We start from the raw sequence: 18,409 nt of genomic DNA, 5'->3' as shown, positions 1-18,409 counted from the left end.
GCTTTGCCTGGAGCTTCATCTTTAGAAACCAGTGGCACCCCACATCCCCTGAGCCAAGGTCCCTGATCCAACCTCTCTGCCCTCAGCCTAGGGCTTCCAGAGCTGCCCTTCACCCAAAAAGAGGGCAGGGGTTAAAAACCAGACCACAGAAACTGTCTGGGAGAGATGGTCTAATAGGGCCATCTGGAGAAGGGGATGGCAGAGCCAGTCCGTGCTGACCAATCTGGGTCCCAGGACACTTCTCTACTTGTCTGTCCAAGGCCAGGCTTTGTCCTACCAGCTGCAGCCAGCAGCCCCAGAAACCAGAATAGGGATGGCATAGAAGACTGCTTAAACCTCCTTTCCTGTGACCTGGAGAAAAAGTGTTGCTGGAGGGAAACCTCAAAAAAAAAAAAATTAGGGCATTAACATTATCCCACCCCAAACATTGCTTTTCATTAAATGTCAGTAATTTAAGGTGGAATCTGTCTCCTATGGAGATGAAAGTGCCAAATAGTTGTCTCAGCAGTGTTGGGGGTAGAGGGGATGTGTGTGCACATCAGTCTGAAGGCCTAGAGGACACATGACCTCTGGCTTCTGAGCTTTTCTCCAGCATTGTGTGGGTAGAGACTTTCTGGGTATGTGCAGGTAGGGGCGAGCCATGTTGGGGTTCTGGGTAGGAACTGGTCTGAGTGCAAATTAAGACCAGTGTTGGAGTCCAAGTGCTGTCTAGAAAGGCTTATGACCAGCCCGTGCTCAGTACTGAGGTCATGGTCTCCATGTTAGGGAACAGAGCAAGGGATTTGAAATGGCCCCCTATGATCTCACTGATTGCTGTAACCTGGAGGTCCCTCCCTGCCTCCAGCTCCACTGGAGTGGCCCATTGTCCCACCTGGGATTCCAGGTCCTGGAAACTGGATGATAGGATTCCTTTCCCGTCTGCAGTGGGAAGAGGGAGAGTAGATGTGGGATATCCCTTCTGCCAGGGCACCCCCAATTAGTGCGGAGAGGTAGGGCAGGAGGCTACACCAAGAAAACTGGGTTCTCTGGGGAGAGGGATGCTGAAACTGGCCCAAACCCTCCCTGCTTGGTGACATTTCAGGTCATTTTCAGCCCCCAGTGGGACAAGGGTCAGGAACAGGTGACTTGGGCTCAGCCTCAACAACGCCCAACTGCCCCCTCCCCCCCGCCCCGCAACTCCTGAACCCTCGCTTTGGAGGAAATAAACGAATAAGTAAACCCCACTATCTCCGAAGATTTGTCTTTAATGAAAAGGATTCGTTTGTCCAAGTTGTTTCCAAAGCCGAGGCGATTGCCCGGCTGGAGCGCATAATTCCCGACGCTTCTCCGATTCCTGACTCCTGGAGCCGCTGGAGGAGGCTCAGCCCATCGGTCCGCCTGGATGGGGCTGCCGGGAGGGGTCGGTTTATTTGGGATTTAAGGGTCAGTTTAGGCTTTTTTGTTTGGGGGGGGTATTTGTGGGGGCTAGGTTAAAACCAATTCAAAACGAATTAGCGAGCCCATTCCGCCGGCATCTTCTTTCGCCCCTGACTTGCTGAGGCTCGGGCCGAGGGCGGGCTCCCCGGACCACAATCGTGCCCAGCCGCGGCGTGCCAGCTTCGTTCCCGGCCGAAATTTGAAAAAGGGAAAAACGACGCGATCGACTGGAGGCCCCCCGCCAGCCAGGACTGGTCACCCGCAGAGGAGGAGGAGAAGGAGGACGACGACGACGAGGATGAGGATGGCGGCGCTGGTGGCAGGGACCGGCGTCCCTCCTTTGCGCGCCCGGCTGGGGCAGCGATCCTCGCGCTGGGGCTAACCAGCCGCCTCCCCGAGGGGTCTCGCTTGCGCCGAGCTCTGTCCCTGCGGCTTCCGCCCCTGTTGCGCCCGGAGCTCAGCCACAGATGTCCAGCCACAATTCTCGGTTGGCCGCAGACTCGTACAAGAATTGCGTTTGGACAATCAGTGGCAAAGCCCCCGAGTTCGGGGCCCCAGTCTCCTGCGTGCGGGGTTCCGCTTGGCTCCTTAAAAGCGCCGGACCAGGAGATCTCCGGAGCTGCGCGTCCCACTACCTCGCAGACGCTCAGCGGTCGCGGCCCATCCCGCGGTAAGGTGGACGAGCAGGCACGCGGATCCCGACCCTGCGTGGGGATCCCCATCGCCCCTGGCGTGCGTCTCCTTCGATCGCGGCCCGGGGTCCCTAGAGTAGCCCGCGTTGGGTCTCTGCGCCGCCCTGAGTCGGGGGAATCTCCCCTGTCAGGCCCGGGGAACCCCAACTCCCCTCTCCCCGCCCCCAGCCTGGGCTCCCCGGGCTCGCCGGGAATCCGGAAAGCAGGGGCCGGAGGCCGGGGCGCGTTTCCGAGCCCGGGGTGCGGGCTGCTGGCCTCGTGAGGTCCCCGCCCCCGCCCGGCCCCGCGCACGCACCGGCTCCGGCGCTCTCCGCTTCCCGGTGGCTGAGTCGCGAGCGGGGCGCCGGCGGTGGCGGTGGCTGTGGCGGAGGTGGCCGGGACGGCGGGGAGCGCTGGAATGCGCCGCCGGGTCACCTGCAGCGCCCGGGGAGCCGGGCTGGGAGCCGGGCTGGGAGCCGGCAGGCTGGCGAGGCGCAGGGCTGAACCCGAGCGGGCGCCTCTGGCGGCTCGGGGCCGGGGCGGGCTTTTAGTGGGCCGCTCCAACAATACGGGCCTGGCGCGGAGAAAGGGGCTCGGCTGCAATTGGTACTGGATTTGAATAACGCCACGGGGCCATCAATGGTCATTGTGTCGGCGGGTAATGAATCTCCGCTGTCTCTCGGGCCGGCCAGGCAGCTGCAACCTGCGCTCAGGCAGCTCTTAAAGACATAGCGTGCCCCTCCCCAGGGGCGCCCCCTCCCCTGCATCGGCCGGACCCCTCACCCTCCCACCCCCATCCGGAGCCCTAGACTCCCCATGCCCCGCCTGCTCCCTCGGCTGAACCCTTCGCCCTTCGCCCCCTCCCTTGTCCTGGGCCAGCCAGGCACCCGCCTCTCGTCGCTGCACTCCCATGGACCTGACTCAGGCACCCTGGCCTTGATCGAGCTCCCCAGGAGTGCCCAGGGGACCCCAGAGTCTTTTCAGGCCCAACGATGGCCTTCCATCTGCAGCTCAACCTGAGGCCTGCGGAGCCCTCCTTCCTTAAGCTGCTGCCCTAGGGATTTCTGGCTGGAGGGTAAGGGGGAACAGTCTGGAGGTCAGAGGGTCACCCCCTTAAAAGGCTCTGCTAAAGGATAAAGGAGGAGGGCACGCAGTCCCAACCCCCAAGGTTGAAGATGCCATCTTCAGAGACCACACCCCCACTAGAGATCTGGAGACTGCTCTCTCCCCAGACCTAGGACAGGGGCTTGATTCCCAGGGTACCTCCTGCAGGTTCCTGGATACCTCAACTCTGGCAAGGGAGGGTGTAGGAGGGGGGGAGCAGAGGGAGGGTGAGAGGGGCGTGGATGCTATTAATGCTTGTCTTGTCTCTTCCACTGGACAGCCCACTGGTTCAGGAGGGCTGATGTGCCCCCTACCTCCAGCCCAGCCAGGTCTGGCTCGGGGGAGGTTCTCTATCAGCTGGGGGATTATATACCAGTTTATCACCCGGAGAGCTCAACCTGTCTTTCCCAGTGAATTTCACACCCTGGTGGGGGAGTATGTGGCCATTCCACCCATACATCCTCCCCTCTTCCATCCACTCTGGGGCTCTCCACTCAAAGGACCGCTGCCCCCACCCTGAAATCCTCTCCTCTCCTCACAGTTTGTGGGCCATCTCAACACATGCCCCCACTGGATTGTAATTATCAGCTTGTCTGTTCTCACCAGACAAGAAGTGGATCCTATTAATATTCCTGCCTCTGGAGCCTAGGACAGTGCCCTACCACCACCACCCATCATTGAATGTCCGCTAACATCCACCAGTGGCTTAAACATGAACCACATAAACTTCTTGGAGTTTCTTACAAAAAGTTGAAAAAATATGGCTTCTGGGAAGTAGTACTTGAAGTCCAGGTTTCATAGAGAGGGAGCACTGCTAACTAACAAGATCCCAACTCCTGGGAATGAACCATCTGCTAATAATAATGGCTGCAATAAATGCTTGATGTGCCAAGCACTAAACATTTTTAAGGTAGCCTGTGGACTGCTCACAATGACCCTGAGAAGTCGGTACTAGTAGCGGCCCCACTTTACAGATGAAGAAACTGAGTGGTGGCAGTGAAGTCCCTAGCTGCTAGCTGGCAGGCAATGGAGCCAGAACTGGGACCCAGGGCTGTGGAACTCACTGCACAGTGGTTTCCATCCTTTATTCAGCAGAGATACTGAGAGGACTTGTGAAAATGCACATACAGAGTGGTGAGACCCAGAAACACCTGTATCTTCTTAAAAACCTGGTCCCAGCCCCAGTCCAGCCTGGCAGGAAAACAACCTTGATGAAGCTGGCCAGAGTGGTCTCTGCACCCGTGCAGAACTACCGGGGCCTAAAGCCACACTCTACAATCTAATCTACATTTTCCACCTCCAGAGTATGTCAGAGCTATTTAAAGCCATTAGTCCTGGGCAGAGAAGGGTCAATTGGCCTCATCCTCATCCTCTGGGAAACTGAGACCTAAGCAGGGTCTTATCACGCAAGTCATTAAAAAGATATTTCTGGAATGCCTACTGTGTGCTGGTCAGGGTTTCAGCAGTGGGCAGTGTCCCCAAAGGCAGACCAGCGGGGGAGGAGACCCCAGTCCTAGGGGAATAGGGCATGAGGTGAAGGCGGACAGTCACTGAGGCAGGCACTGTTCCAGGCAGAGGGAATGGCATACCCCAAAGCTAACAGGCAAGAAAGAACTGGGAGAGTGGGAAGGGAAGAGATTTGGTGTGGCTGGAGCTTGGAGAGGAAGAGGAAGTGCCAGATAAAGCTGGGGTTGACCCCGCTGGGCCCTGTAAGACATTGGGAGGATTTGTGATTTTATCCTTAACACAGTGGGGGTCCTGGAAGGTCTGACAAGTTCAGATTTACATTTTTAAAGGTTTGCTGGGGCTGCTGTGTAGAGAATGGGGGTGGGGCAGGGGATGGGACTAGCTGGATGACAGGAGATCCATTGAGCTACTACTGCAGGTGACAGCTGGTGGTGGCCTGGGATTAGTAGATGGCAGAGCAGGGTCTCAAACCTGCTCTTACAGGCAGGTGACCTCAGGCGGGTTCCCTGACAATGAATAACATTTATGAGTATCTGAGGTGTACCCTGTGTGCTGGAGGCTGGGGAGAGGGCAAAGAGAAAGATGAGCCATCTGCTGTTGCCTCTCCAGAAGTATCCATCCAGTAGACAAGTAGACAGACACACAAATAGCCAGCCAGACTCCAAGAAAGGCGCAGAGCCACAGAAAAACTCTTTAGCTGAAATAATAGCAGAATTATTGGGGATTATAGAAGACCAAGCGATTCATTCCAACAGGACCTGAGGAATCTTCTGGTAGAGGCAGCATTACCTTGAGCAAGTGATTTCCAATAGACTGAAATGAACTAGTTATTGCCTCTGTGAAATGGGGCCATTATACCTGTCCTGCCTCCCTACAGATGGCTGTGGTGTTGGAAGGGTCCAAACACCTTGCATTTGCTTGCAGTAAGATTTTATCATCGCCTTCTAACACAGACAGACACAACAAGGATACATGTTCAGGCTCAGCCCCGAATGCTTGCATTCAGGTGTTCTAACTTCGACTCTACCTTTTCCCTTATTAGACCAGCACTCAGGAAGGAGGTTGTCCCTCCTGTCCAAAGTTGTCCACATTCGATTTTTAGTATATGTGCTGCCAAAGCGAGCACCACACTGTCGATTAAGCATGCACTATGCCCCCAGGACTGTCATTTTACCAAACACTGTGCCCAGCACAAATGACCTGCTCAGTAAACTGTTGAATGAATGACTGAGTGGATGCTTTATTAGAGTAATAATTAAATAGGTGGATGGACAGACAGATAATAAAACAGATGTTGGGACATTTGGATGAAAGTAATAATAATAAAAAAAGAAAGTGATATGAAAAGATCACCTGGATACATGAATGGAGCCAATGAGCTGAGGTTCTAGATGCAGAACAGGACATATTGCTGTGGGTGGGCCTCGGCGAAGGAGGCTTTAAGAGGCTTCACGCTGCAGCCTGGACTCTTTAGTTCAGAAGCAGGCCCCAGACCTGGAGCAGAGCAGGCAAGTGCCTAAGAAGCAGCCTGGTGACAGGTCAGTCAGGTTGTACCTCTGTGCAGGATATTTCCAAACCTGGAGTCCTGTCCCCTGTTCGCCAGGTCCTGCCTGTACAGTTCTGGAAGAGCAGCCGGGGTTCTTAGTGGTGATGATCAAGTGGCTTGCCTTCATAAATGAATTGACAACCTGACCTGTCCCCACTCTCAGAAGATAACAAAGCCAGGCCACCTCCCCCACCCAGAGGGGACCCTAAGAATGCTTGTACCCTGCACAGGATGTTTCAGTTTAGAAAAAATGATGTTCCTGGTTGGCTCCGTTGGTAGAACATGCAACTTTTGATCCCGGGGTCATGAGTTCAGGCCCCACATTGGGCATAGTGCCTACATTGAAGGAAAAAAAAAGATTCCTGTCCAGGAGATGACAGGGCAGGGAAGCTTTCCAAAAAGAAGCCACCTCTACCCACCTGGGGTGCTTCATCCCATCCCCTGTGCTCTTGTCTTCATCACAACTATCACTCTGAAAGCCTCTCCTTCACCGGCTGTCTTTTTTTTTTTTTAATTTTATTTATTTATTCATAGACACAGAGAGAGAGAGGCAGAGACACAGGCAGAGGGAGAAGTAGGCTCCATGCAGGGAGCCCGATGTGGGACTTGATCTCGGGTCTCCAGGATCACACCCCAGGCTGCAGGCAGCGCCAAACCCCTGCGCCACCGAGGCTGCACCCTTCACTGGCTGTCTTACTTGTCCACTAGGATGTGAGCTCAGTGTGGGTAAGGATCATGTCCTGCTCATTGCTAAATCCCCGGCACCTAAAACAATGCCTGAGTCTTAGAAGGTGCTAAACTTTAGTAAATGCCCCAGGTAAAGGTATAAATAGATGGATGCATGGATCAATGTAATCTAGTCAACAACTACCAACAGCTAGTTAGTACTGGCATTGGGCTGAGCACTTTTCGTGATCCCTACAGCATTGTGAGAAATGCCATCCCTCACCCCATTTTACAGATCAGGAACCTGAAGCCCAGAGAGAGGAAGCCACTTCCCCCAGGTACAGAGCTACTGAGTGGCAGAGCCAGGTTTTAGACTTCAGTCCGTCTAACAGCAAAGTCCACATTGTTAACCATGCCACCATGATACCTGATTCTCTGTCACCCCAGCACCCAGTGAGCTTGGAGCCATTCATTGGAAGTAAAGAGTTCACCTGAGACATATTGTCTGATTCCATTTATAGAAATATCCAGATTAGGCAAATCTATAGATATAAAAAGCAGATTAGTGGTTGCCCAGAATGGAAGGGAAGGGGAGTTGGGAAGGAATGGGAAGTGAAGGCTAATGGGCAGAGGGATTCTTTTGGAGATGATGAAAATGTTCAAAATTGATTATGGTGATGGTTGTGCAACTCTGTGAACATACAAAAAACCATTAAATTGTACATCTTAAATGGATGATCGCATGGTGTGTGAATTACACCTCAGTAAAGAGCTGGGTAGGGGCGCCTGGGTGGCTCAGTCAGTTGAGTGTCTGACTCTTGGTTTCGGCTCAGGTCATGATCTCATGGATCATGAGGTAGAACCCTATGTGGGGCTTAACACTCAGTAGGGAGTCTGCTTGAGATTCTCTCTCCTCCTTCTGTTGTCCCTCCCGCACTTGCATCTGTGCTCTCTTTCCAAAATAAAAGTGAATAAGTCTTAAAAATAAATAAATAGATAAAAATAAAGAGTTGGGTAGAGGGGAGGCAGGTGGGGGATGGGCAAAATGGGTGAAGGAGTGTGGGAGGTAGAGCTTCCAGTTACAAATGAGTAAGTTGCAGGAATAAAAGGCAGCATAGGGAATACAGTCTATGATATTGTATAGCGTTGGATGGTGGCAGGTGGTAGCTGCGTTTGTGGTGGGCATAGTATAACTATAGAGATGTTGAGTCACTATGTTGTACACCTGAAACTAATGCCACAGTGTCACATACAAATAGAAATGTTTTTTATTTTTATTTATTTTTTTATTTTTTTTAAAGAAGCAGCTTCTTTTTATTTATTTATTTATGTCACACACAGAGAGAGAGGCAGAGACACAGGCAGAGGGAGAAGCAGGCTCCATGCACCGGGAGCCCGACGTGGGACTCGATCCCGGGTCTCCAGGATCGCGCCCTGGGCCAAAGGCAGGCGCCAAACCGCTGCGCCACCCAGGGATCCCCAGAAATGTTTTTTATAAAAAGAGTTGGCCAGGGGGGTGCCTGACTGGCTCAGTCGGTAGATCATACAACTCGATCTGGAGGTCGTGAGTTTGAGCCCCACATTGGGCATAGAGCTTACTTTAAAAAAATTAAACAAATAACAAAGGAGTTTGGGCTGAACTGTCTCCCCTGTCATTTACCTGCTTGCTTGGCAAGTCACTTGCTGTCTCTGAGCAGTTTCCTAACCAGTAAAATGGGAAAAATAAATGTCTCTTGGGGTTGACGTGAGCATTAAATGAGATAATAGTACACATCATTATCCCCGTTTTGTCAAGGAGGAAAACTAGACCCAGAGGAGGGAAATGATTTGGCCTGAATGTAGAGCTGGTGGGTGATAGGTGAGGAGCTCGCAGGGGGTTGCCCCTTGGCACTGCTTCTTTCAGCATGATGTAGACCCGATCAGTGTCTTTGTGCCTGCCTACCCCACCACTCCCTTCCATCCTCTACCTTCCCTAGGGCTCTGAGTCTCCCCACTGTCCAAGCCCAAAGCACACCAAGGTAGTAAGGTTCCCCCCAGAGCACGGGACGCCCTCTCCCCAGCCCCCACCCTGCTCCCCTCCTGGGGCCATGATGCTGTCTTGCTTTTGCTTGTAATAAAGAAAATATCTCAGCTACCCTTCCACAGTTGCTTGGCAACCCCAAAGGAGGGTGGGGGGAGCCAAAGGGAGGAGGGAAGGGGGAGGACTCTGGAGCCAATCTGGAGACAAAGAGTAGGATTTCGGTGACACACGGAGCCTTCTTAGTGCTAACCTGGCCTGGCTGGGAGGCTGGTGGGGTGGGGGCTTCCTCCCACCCCAGCCGCTCACACCAATAAATATGCATTAGGGAAGTGGGCAGAGTTTTTCCCACAGACCTGAAAGGCCACAGCTGACCTTTTTACCCTCTTTATGTACCAATGTGACAGTCAGAGAGAGCAAAGAGCAGGACCCCCTGAGATGCCTCCCCCCTGGCCTTCTGACTTGGGGAAACTTTTCACCCTCCTCCTTCCCCTGGCCCCAGACCAGGTCACAGCCTTGCTCGGGCTCCTGTCACAGGGATTTCAGGTGGGAGTCAGGAGCTCCCAGCTTCAGGATCTGCCTCAGGCCCTGTCCACTTTGGTGGCAGAGAGCCAGGCATGAGGCCCTGGCTCAGCCTGTAAAGGCTCTCCCTGCCTTCCGGGACCAGTCTCTGCCTGTGGCTCCCCATACTGTGCCCCTCCCCACCCCACCTCTGCCTGGGGCCTCCTCCCTGAGGAGCCCTTTGCTCTGCCAGTCCCCTTCCATGGTCCTCTGTTCCTCTTCTCTTTCCTGGCCTCACTTCATGTCCCTCTTTTCCTGCCACCCACTCCTCCATGTGGTTTCCCTCTTTCCCTCTTCTCCTTTGGGGGGCCCCTTCTCCCCCGCCACCCCTACTTCAGCAGCACCCCCCTTTGAAAACTAGAAAGTCCTGGAAGATGCCATTTCCCTGAAATGAAGATGGCATTTGGGGGTTGCAAAGGCGGGAGGGTGGGGGCGGTGATCTCTCTCCCTGGTGCCCTGGCTTGCTGGCCAGTGGCCGGGGGTGGAGAAAGTCCTCTCTGAATGGAGTCAGTGTAAAGACAGGAAAAGCAAACACCTCAGCCTGGGCCAGGCTGGCCTGTTTGGGGGTAGGGGTGGGGGGGCAGGATGGGCAGGGGCCTGGGCTCATCTTTGCCTCTCCTGGCTCCTGAGGGACCCTGGCTTCCTGGCTCCCTGGCACCCAGCATCCAGAAAGTAAGTGGGTTTAGGGGCTGTGGACAAGCCCTCTAGGACACACCTTCACCCGAATCTTTCCTGGTCCCACTGCCCAACCCCCCAGCTGGTGCCCTTCCTGCCAGGCAGATGCCAGGAAAATCTGTGCCTGGGAAGGAAGGTCTGGCACCTGAGGGCCTGCTTGACCAGCCCTTCCAGCAGCAGGAACTGCCTGAGAAGTTACCTTGTGCCAGAGACAGCCCCAGCAGTGCCATCTGCCTCCCAGGGCTGAGGGGACCCCAAGATGCTCTGCCCAGGTGAGTTCTCCTCTGGCCCCACAGCCAGATGGTGAGGGATGGGGAGGCTGGTATCACCCCTCAGCCCCCAGGAATCTATGACATTTTCCACTATGCTGTCTCACCCTCCGTCTGTGGTACGTGTCGCTAGTACTTGGGTGAAAGGAGCCAAGAGGAAGGATGGTTAGAGAAGCTGGAGGTGAAGTCTGAGGTTGAGGGGAGACAGGACGGGCTGGAGTCTGGGGAGCAGGTCTCTTGGGCTCCAAACCAATTTTTTATTAGACTTGTGGAATCAGAGCCTCCTGTGATAGTCTCCTTTGGACACTTTAGATCCTAAAAGACTCTTGGAATGAACTCAGAAAGGGGCAGCAACTCTTCCTGCATGACACAGCAAGTTGGCAGAGCTGGGACTCAGACCCACCGGGCTCCCTTACCAGACTGAGGGCAGTACCTGTTGACATTATGGGTGCCTGCACGCTTGGCCACCTCTCCTTTGCATTCCACATATACTTTGGTCCCTCTGGAGTTAAATAGTGGAGAGGGACAGACTCTGAACAGCACTCCGCAGGGCCCCCTTCCTTTCCTGTCCTCTCCCAGGGCGGGGTACCATGCCCAGGGCTGGGCAGCCCCTGACTGCCCCTGAGAAGCCACGGTTGGTCTTTGCCTTACAGGTCCCAGAGAACAGGGCCCCCTTTGCTCTCGGTGTCTGACCATAGTCCCTTATACTGTAATCAAAATACAACCATTTCCTGGAAAGGAAGGCTGACCTAGAGATGTCCTGGCCATTGGACTTGGCTGCAAGGATCTTGCTGATAGCAATGGGCAGCCCTCACTGAGCCAGGTGCCATCTAAGGCCTTCTGTGTAGCTTACAGAATGGTCACCACACTCCTACAAGGTGAGTTCGGTTTTACAGGTTGGAAAACTGAGGCACAGAGTATTGCAGTAACTTGTCCATCATGGACATACTACCAGGAAAAATCAGAGCGGGGATTAGAACCCATTGCCTGGCTCCCTTAAATGTTCTATCCTGCTTCTAATTCCTAGGAGGTCTCCACTAGAGGTCATTTTGTCCAATCCCCTGCATCTGGGTGTCTGCCCAGGCCAACCTCTGTTCACAGACAAGAATCAATCTCGTTTTTTAAAAGCACCTGCTCCAAGGGTAGAATTCCCCCTGGGGGTAATCAGACATTTATTTATTCATAGCCTTCTGGCCAGGAGGAGAAGCCCTCCCACCCAGAACTCCCCAGGGTCCAGCTGCCTCTTTGCCTCTCTCCTTCTCACTGCAGTGTAATCAGAAGTGAGCCAGCCCTGTCTTGTCTCGGCTCCACAGACTCCAAGCTGTGTGGCCCTGGACAAGTGACTTACCTTCTCTGAGCCTCAGTTATCAACTGTCAACTGGAGTTCATGATATACCTGCTTTGTGAGGTTGCTGAGAGTGATATGATCAAAGTGATCAAAGGGAATGACAAGACTGTATTTTCAGGGATCATTTCTATAGTTTGTTACTGGTGAAGTTTCTCTGAACATCTAGAGCCTCAGAAACCATGAGGAGGGCGCAGTATTCCCTCCTGAGTGTGATGCCAGCTCGTGGTGTTGCTTCTGCAACTGCCATTTGTCATAGATAATTGTCCTTCTCTTCCTTTGGGAGAGCAAGACGGAGAGGATGGCGCTGAGTGGTCTCTGTTACTTAAAAAAAAAAAAAAAAAAAAAGACGAAGGCCAGAAAGAGGTTAGTGATTACAGTACCTGGCACCTGCGAAGTGCCCAGAATTAAAGGGGTAAATACTTCTCACTATCACTATATTGTCATCATCATCATTATGGAAATCCCTCTGTTTGCAAGCTCAGAGCCTCATGCTTTGGGCCTTTAGGGTTAGCCTCCTTATTGTAATAAGACAAGGAAACTGAGGCCCAGAGTGAAGAAAGATTTGCCCAGGGTCACATGGCAAATTGGTGGCTAAGCAGAAAGTGGCTCTCAGCACCCCCCACCTCCTCCACAGTGGGATCCCCATCACTTCTCCTTTGCCCCCTCTCCCCAGCTCTGGCCCTCCTCTGGGGAGCGCAGGGTCAGGCCCTGGCACCCAGTCCCTCCCAGGCAGAGCCAGGGAGAGAAGTGGTGGCCCTGCTTGGAAGAGTAGGCTCAGAAGCCGGCGCGTTCTCAGCCCTGGCTCTTTGTCTGCTGCTTTGTGATGGTAAGTGCTGCTCCTAAATCAGTTCTGTGACACCGTTATTGTTGCCCAGCCCGCAAAGAGTCTAAACTTTTCCCCTGAGGTCAAGAATGTGGCCGGTCCCCTAGCCGCCAGGAGCAGGGGCCTGGGTGGCTGGGGGTGGGGCTGGGGCCTCACCCCGAGCCGGGCGAGATGTGGAGGGGAGGGGGTCAGCGGGAACAAAACGCTTTGAAATGCCTCCTCTCCATCACTGCCAACATTGTCCGCTGCCCGCGGGGGGCCTGGCACCGCCTCGCCGGGGCTCCGGCCCCCAGCCCTGGCCAGGCCCGGCCCAGCTTCTGAAAATGGACAGAAGGCTATTGTCCCTCTTCGAAGTCCTTTGTCTGCCCCAGTTCCAGATGTCTAGGCTGAGACCAGGGAGCTGACCCATGGTGGGCAGGGGGGAGAGGACAAAAGGGGAGAGCACGGGTCACTGCATCCTGAGGGGTCGTTCCCAGACCCTGAGATCCCACCCAGCCGTGGCCCAGTCACCTTCTGGGCCGTCTCAGCTCTGGGATCGTCCCTATTCCTTGTCCCTCCTCCCCTTCCCACCAGACCAGGTTCCTGCCTCAGGAGGGAAGGCCACAGGGGTGCAGGAGTTAAGAGCTGGATGCCTTGGGATCCCCACAGCTCTACCCTAGTCATTGTGATCTTGGGCATGTTGTATCCCTCTTTCGGCCTGCCGTCCCCATGGAAGTTCCACGGACCAGAGTTCATTGATTCACAAGTAGCAACAGAGCCCTCCTGTGTGCCAGCTCCGTGCTGGGTGTGGGGGTGCATGGTGCTGGATGGGCCACTCAGACCCTTCCAGAATGAGGTTAGTAAGGGGTAACATTCCACCCAAATTCTCCGTGTTGGGTACTGGGCCAGCCACCTCACCTGCATGATCTCATCCTTTTTACAACAAAATCAAGGATGCAGAATATTGTTCTGACACCCATTCCCCAGCTTTGGACATGGAGACTAGGATGTCAAGTCACTTGCCCCAAGCCAGGCTGCTGGAAACAGCAAAGCCTGGGATTTTAGCCCAGGTTGACCCACAGCCACCGAGAGGAATGATCTGCTAATGAATACTTGGAAGGTACAGGACACAGAGCCTGGCACTGCTCCGGGAGCTGGTGGTATTAACTCCACCCATCAGTTATCCCATTTCTTTTTTTTTTTTTTTTTAGTATTTTATTTATTTATTCATGAGAGACACAGAGAGAGACAGAGACATAGGCAGAGAGAGAAGCAGGCTCCCTGCAGGGAGCCTGATGTGGGACCTGATCCCAGGACCCCAGGATCATGTCCCAGACTGAAGGCAGATGCTCAACCGCTGAGCCACCCGGGCGTCCAGTTATTCCATTTCACAGATGGCCCTACTACGGATGCTCAGACCAGGAAAAGAAAGTGGGGGTGGGGAGCAAGGAGCTGGGGGAAACTGAAATAGCACCACCACCACCAACTCGGAATCGGGGAACCACCAGGGCTTGCCAAGGAATGACAGGCAGCTCAGTTCTGTGCGGGCTTGAGCAAGCAACTTAGACTTGCCATGCCTCTGTTTCCTCATCTATGAAATGAAAATCTTCCCTACTTCATGGGCACAGTTGCAAAATTAAATCAGATACCACATTTAAAGCACTTAGCACAATGCCTGGCACTCAGCAGGATGTTCTTGATAGCTACTACTACTATTATTCTGAAGGGGGCTCTCATTTGTCCCTTTGAACCCCTCTCACCTGGGGTCACCTGAGGACTAGGCTCTGTTGAGGGGAGGGGGTGTCAGGTTAGCAATTGGGGGGGTGGGGAGAGCAATGCTTGGTCTTCTTGGGGTCTCTGGAAGTCTCTCAATAGGCTACTCCCAGGGGCCAGGCAAGGGCATGATGTAGGAAGGAGCTGGGCCCAGAGGAGTTAACAGCTCCCAGGCCCAGGCCCAGCAGGGCTGCCACGCTGCAGCCACAGCCACAGCAAGGATTTTAGCAGAGGAGCCAGGACTTCTTCCTGATGGGCAAAACAGCTGGCTGCCTGGGGAAAACAGCTGGCCTGGCCCCAGCTTCCTGAGGACTGAGGCAGAGCCTCAGAGGAGGGTAGCTCTACATCTGGGGTCCTGGGAGACGAGGGCATGGCCAAGAGGGAGAGGGTGGTCCTCTGGAGACAGTGTGGGTGTTGGGTGGGACCCCTGGAGGCGAGGGGGTGTGGGCAGATTCCTAGAGCCAAGGCCAAGGTATGCTAGGTCTAAGCAGAATGGGCAGAGTGATTCCAGCTGGGCAAGGGGTCTCAGTCTCCCCACAAAGAGGAAAGATGAGGAGCAGGGGAGCCGATGGGGGTCAAGCTTGCACTCAGTCCTGGGTCTTCTTGGAACCGGGCTTGGAATCTGAGCTAGGAAGGAACCCAGGCGGGTCTCCTGGACTCCCATCTGCCGAGCTGCACCCAGGACCAGGAGCAGGGCATGGGCTCTTCCTCTGGCCAAGATGCTGGGCTCCCTTGACCACAAAGCAGGACAGGGGCCCAGAGAGCCCCCAACCCAGGAGTCATGAAGCTGGCAGCTGGTAAGAGCTCCATCCATGCATTCTCTCCGCTGTGCGCCCCTGTTCTTAGCTTGCTTGGCTGCCAGGCTGTGAGGACCCCCAACCTTGGGGCTCTGTCTGGGCCCCAGGGTACCTCTAGGCTGCCCCCACCCATTGGCAGGGAAGCAGTACCTGAGACCTCACATGAGGTTGGGTAGGGTAGACAGAGGGTTAATAAGGGTATAGCCAGAGTCCAGTGGCCAGAGCCGCCTGTCTGGGCTTCTGACTCCCAAGCCCCACAGTCCAGACACCCCTAATTTCTTTCTGACCAAGGGGGCTTCTCTAGCCCACCTTCCTAACCCCAGGGAGAGGGGGTTGGCCCCTCCCTGGGGTGTGCCAGCCTCAGTGCCTCTCTCCCTATTGAAAGCCATCCCGCAAAGACTTTGCCAGTGAGCAGGCCTCAGAGCAGAGGCTCCCAGCGGGGAAGAAGGTGCAGGGGAGGGGGACAATTCTTCCGGGGTCTCTGGGTCCCAATGCCAGACCAAAGCTTGAGGCGCTGGCGCCACCACCTGGCTCTGGCTAGAACCACAGTGGCTGAGGGACAGGAGTGAAGATGCTGTTTTGGGTGGGGTGAGGATGACCCAGAGCCTAGTTAGATGTTGGTTCAGGGTGGTTTGAACCTGTTCAGCCAGATGGGCCCAGACCATCATTTTTTCCCAGGCGTATAATCTACATTATGTGGAGAATGAAGCCATAGGCCCCTTAGAACAGCTGCTTCAAACTTCAGCCTACATCAAAATCACCTGGAAGCCTTCTTGGTTTAAACTCCACTCCCAGTTTCTGATTCAGTAGGTGTGGGGAGGGGCCTAGGAATTTACATTTCTAACAATTTCCAGGTGAGGCTGATGCTGGCTGGTCCAGGGACCATACTCTGATAACCACTGCTTTAGTGTTTCTGTGAATTTGGCCCAATATTACCTTTGTAGAGGATGTCCTATTTTTGTATTTTGGAGCAAAAAATGAGTGGAAGTGGCAGTACAGGTGTATGATCAGTCCACCATAGTTATCTCCCACTCCCCATACTTCTATTGAGAGCCCACCCTATGTCCTGCTGGCCCTGCTCTAGGGCTGGGGATAAAATGGTAAATGAGGTGGATGGGTCCCTGCCTCAGAGCTTACAGCCAGGCGGCTGTGGCATGTGATCTTCCCACCTGGGAGTCTTTTTTTTTTTTTTTTTTTTTAAGATTTCATTTATTTATTCATGAGAGACACAGAGAAAGGAGCAGGCTCCATGCAGGGAGCCCAACGTGGGACTCAATCCTGAAACTCCAGGATCACGCCCCGAGTGAAGGCAGGCACTTAACCGCTAAGCCACCCAGGTGTCCCCTCACCTGGGAGTCTAAAAGGCAGCTCAAAATAAGGTCCAGACAAACCTTGAGTCACATTCCACCAGCTTCTTCCCAGATCTTTCCCACTCAGTACCTAGCCCACCAGGCAGTCTAGCTGCAAAGCCCATCACCTCGATTCCTTGCTCTGTCTCCCACATGTAATCCCACAAGCCTGAAGGGGCTCTCCTGTTTCCATCCTTGCCCCCACAGTCCACCCTCCATGTGGCAGCCAGAGCAATCCTTTTAGGACAAATCACTTCACTTCTCTGCTTACCCCCTCTAGTGTGTTTCTATTGCATTTAAAAAACATCCAAAATCCTGTCGCAGCCTCACGGCCCTAGGTGATCCTCACTTCTTCCCACACTCCCCTAGCTCCCTGGGCTCTAACCACTGGCCTCCCTACCTGTTCCACCCCTCACCCACCGCGAGACCTTGGCCTAACCTGGTCCCTCCAGTGGAACATTCTTCCCCCAGTACTACTCTTGGCTGGCTCCCCTTGTGCCCTGAAATAGCTTCACTGACTCTTCTTTTTTTTCCTTAAGATTTATTTATTTATTTATTCATGATAGACACACACACACACACACACACACACACAGAGAGAGGGGGGCAGAGACATAGGCAGAGGGAGAAGCAGGCTCCATGCAGGGAGCCTGATATGGGACTCAATCCCGGGACTCCAGGATCGTGCCCTGGGCCAAAGGCAGGCGCCAAACTGCTGAGCCACCCAGGGATCCCTTCACTGACTCTTCTACTCAACGGTGCCTCACACTCTCAGCTACTCTCTGTTCTTATTAACTGGTTTTATGCCATTCATAGCATTTACCCTTCTTTGAAGCTATTTATTAATTTATCAGTATGTGTCCCCTCACCGGGATGTGAGCACCCTAGAAGCAGATACTGTCTTGTGCACCTTCCAGCTGCACATTCAGTGAGCATGTGCTCAATAAATACTTGCTGAATGAATGGGATTATATAGGATGCCACGTCAAGGGTATGTCCCCCAGACATGACATGCAGAAGGCTTTCCAGAAGGAGGAAGTTTAGACTGAGACTGGAGGGCCTGTGGGAGTTGGCCAGAAAGACCAGTTCAGGCAGAGGGAAGAAACAGAGGTGGTGGGGGCGAGGATATGGGACAATCCTAAAGCACAGAGTGTTCAGGAAACTGTACCTCGCCCAAATCAGCTTGAGCATCAGATTGGTTGGGGGTGGTGGGGAGTCAGAGGCATTGGAGAAACATCATGCAGACCATGCAGGGCCTCGGTGCTCCTGGAGGGGTTTGAACCCTACGGTGACAGCAGCAGGCAGTCCCTGAAGGATATTGGCCCCAGGCGTTTAGAAAGGGTGGCTGAGTGCAGAATGGTTTCCAGGGAGAAAGCTTGGGGAGCAGATCTCTGGGAGAACCTGTGGGCCCGGTGAGCAAAGCTGGTGCCCTGATCCAGGCAAGTAGCAGTGCAGAAGCAAAGAGGTGTCCATGTGCCAGAGATGCGGAGGAGGTGGGCCTGCCAGGATAAGGTGATGCAGTGGGTTGAAAGAGGGACATGTCCTCAGTGACCCCCAGCTGTCTAGCTCAAGGGGCCAGGTGGCCAAGGTGCCGTTTGTTAGATTGGGGAGGCCACTTTACGGGGAGCATGTTTGGGGGAAAGGTTGGGGTTCTGTTTTGAACAGGTGGAATTTTCGGGTGCCTGGCTGGCTCAGTCAGTAGAGCATGTGACTCCTGATCTGAGGGTGATGAGGCTGACCCCCCGCTGGGTGGAGAGTTTACTTAAAAAAAAAAAAACTGTTGGAATCTGCGTCCAAATGGGCAGTGGAGACACATGTCAGTTTTCTAGAAAGAGAGTGGCCCATGTGCTCTGCTGCTGAAAGCGAGCCCTCTTGGATGAGGAGGCAATGTCCATTGAGGGGGGTGACCAGGAGGATCCTGGTGTTGGCAGGAGCAGTCTGGCTAGAG

General features: G+C 54.0%; 1 non-coding gene across 1 annotated transcript; it reads left to right on the top strand.

The window, feature by feature from the left end:
* Positions 1 to 11,842: 11,842 nt before the first annotated feature.
* LOC112677741 (small nucleolar RNA U3) lies at positions 11,843 to 12,053 on the top strand. Its single transcript, XR_003147174.3, has one exon. It is a non-coding gene; the product is annotated as a small nucleolar RNA U3 (small nucleolar RNA).
* Positions 12,054 to 18,409: the final 6,356 nt, after the last annotated feature.

Source organism: Canis lupus, chromosome 9 (assembly GCF_003254725.2).
Source record: "Canis lupus dingo isolate Sandy chromosome 9, ASM325472v2, whole genome shotgun sequence".
In the NCBI taxonomy this organism is placed as follows: Eukaryota; Metazoa; Chordata; class Mammalia; order Carnivora; family Canidae; genus Canis; species Canis lupus.
This window is presented reverse-complemented; position numbering and strand designations above follow the sequence as displayed.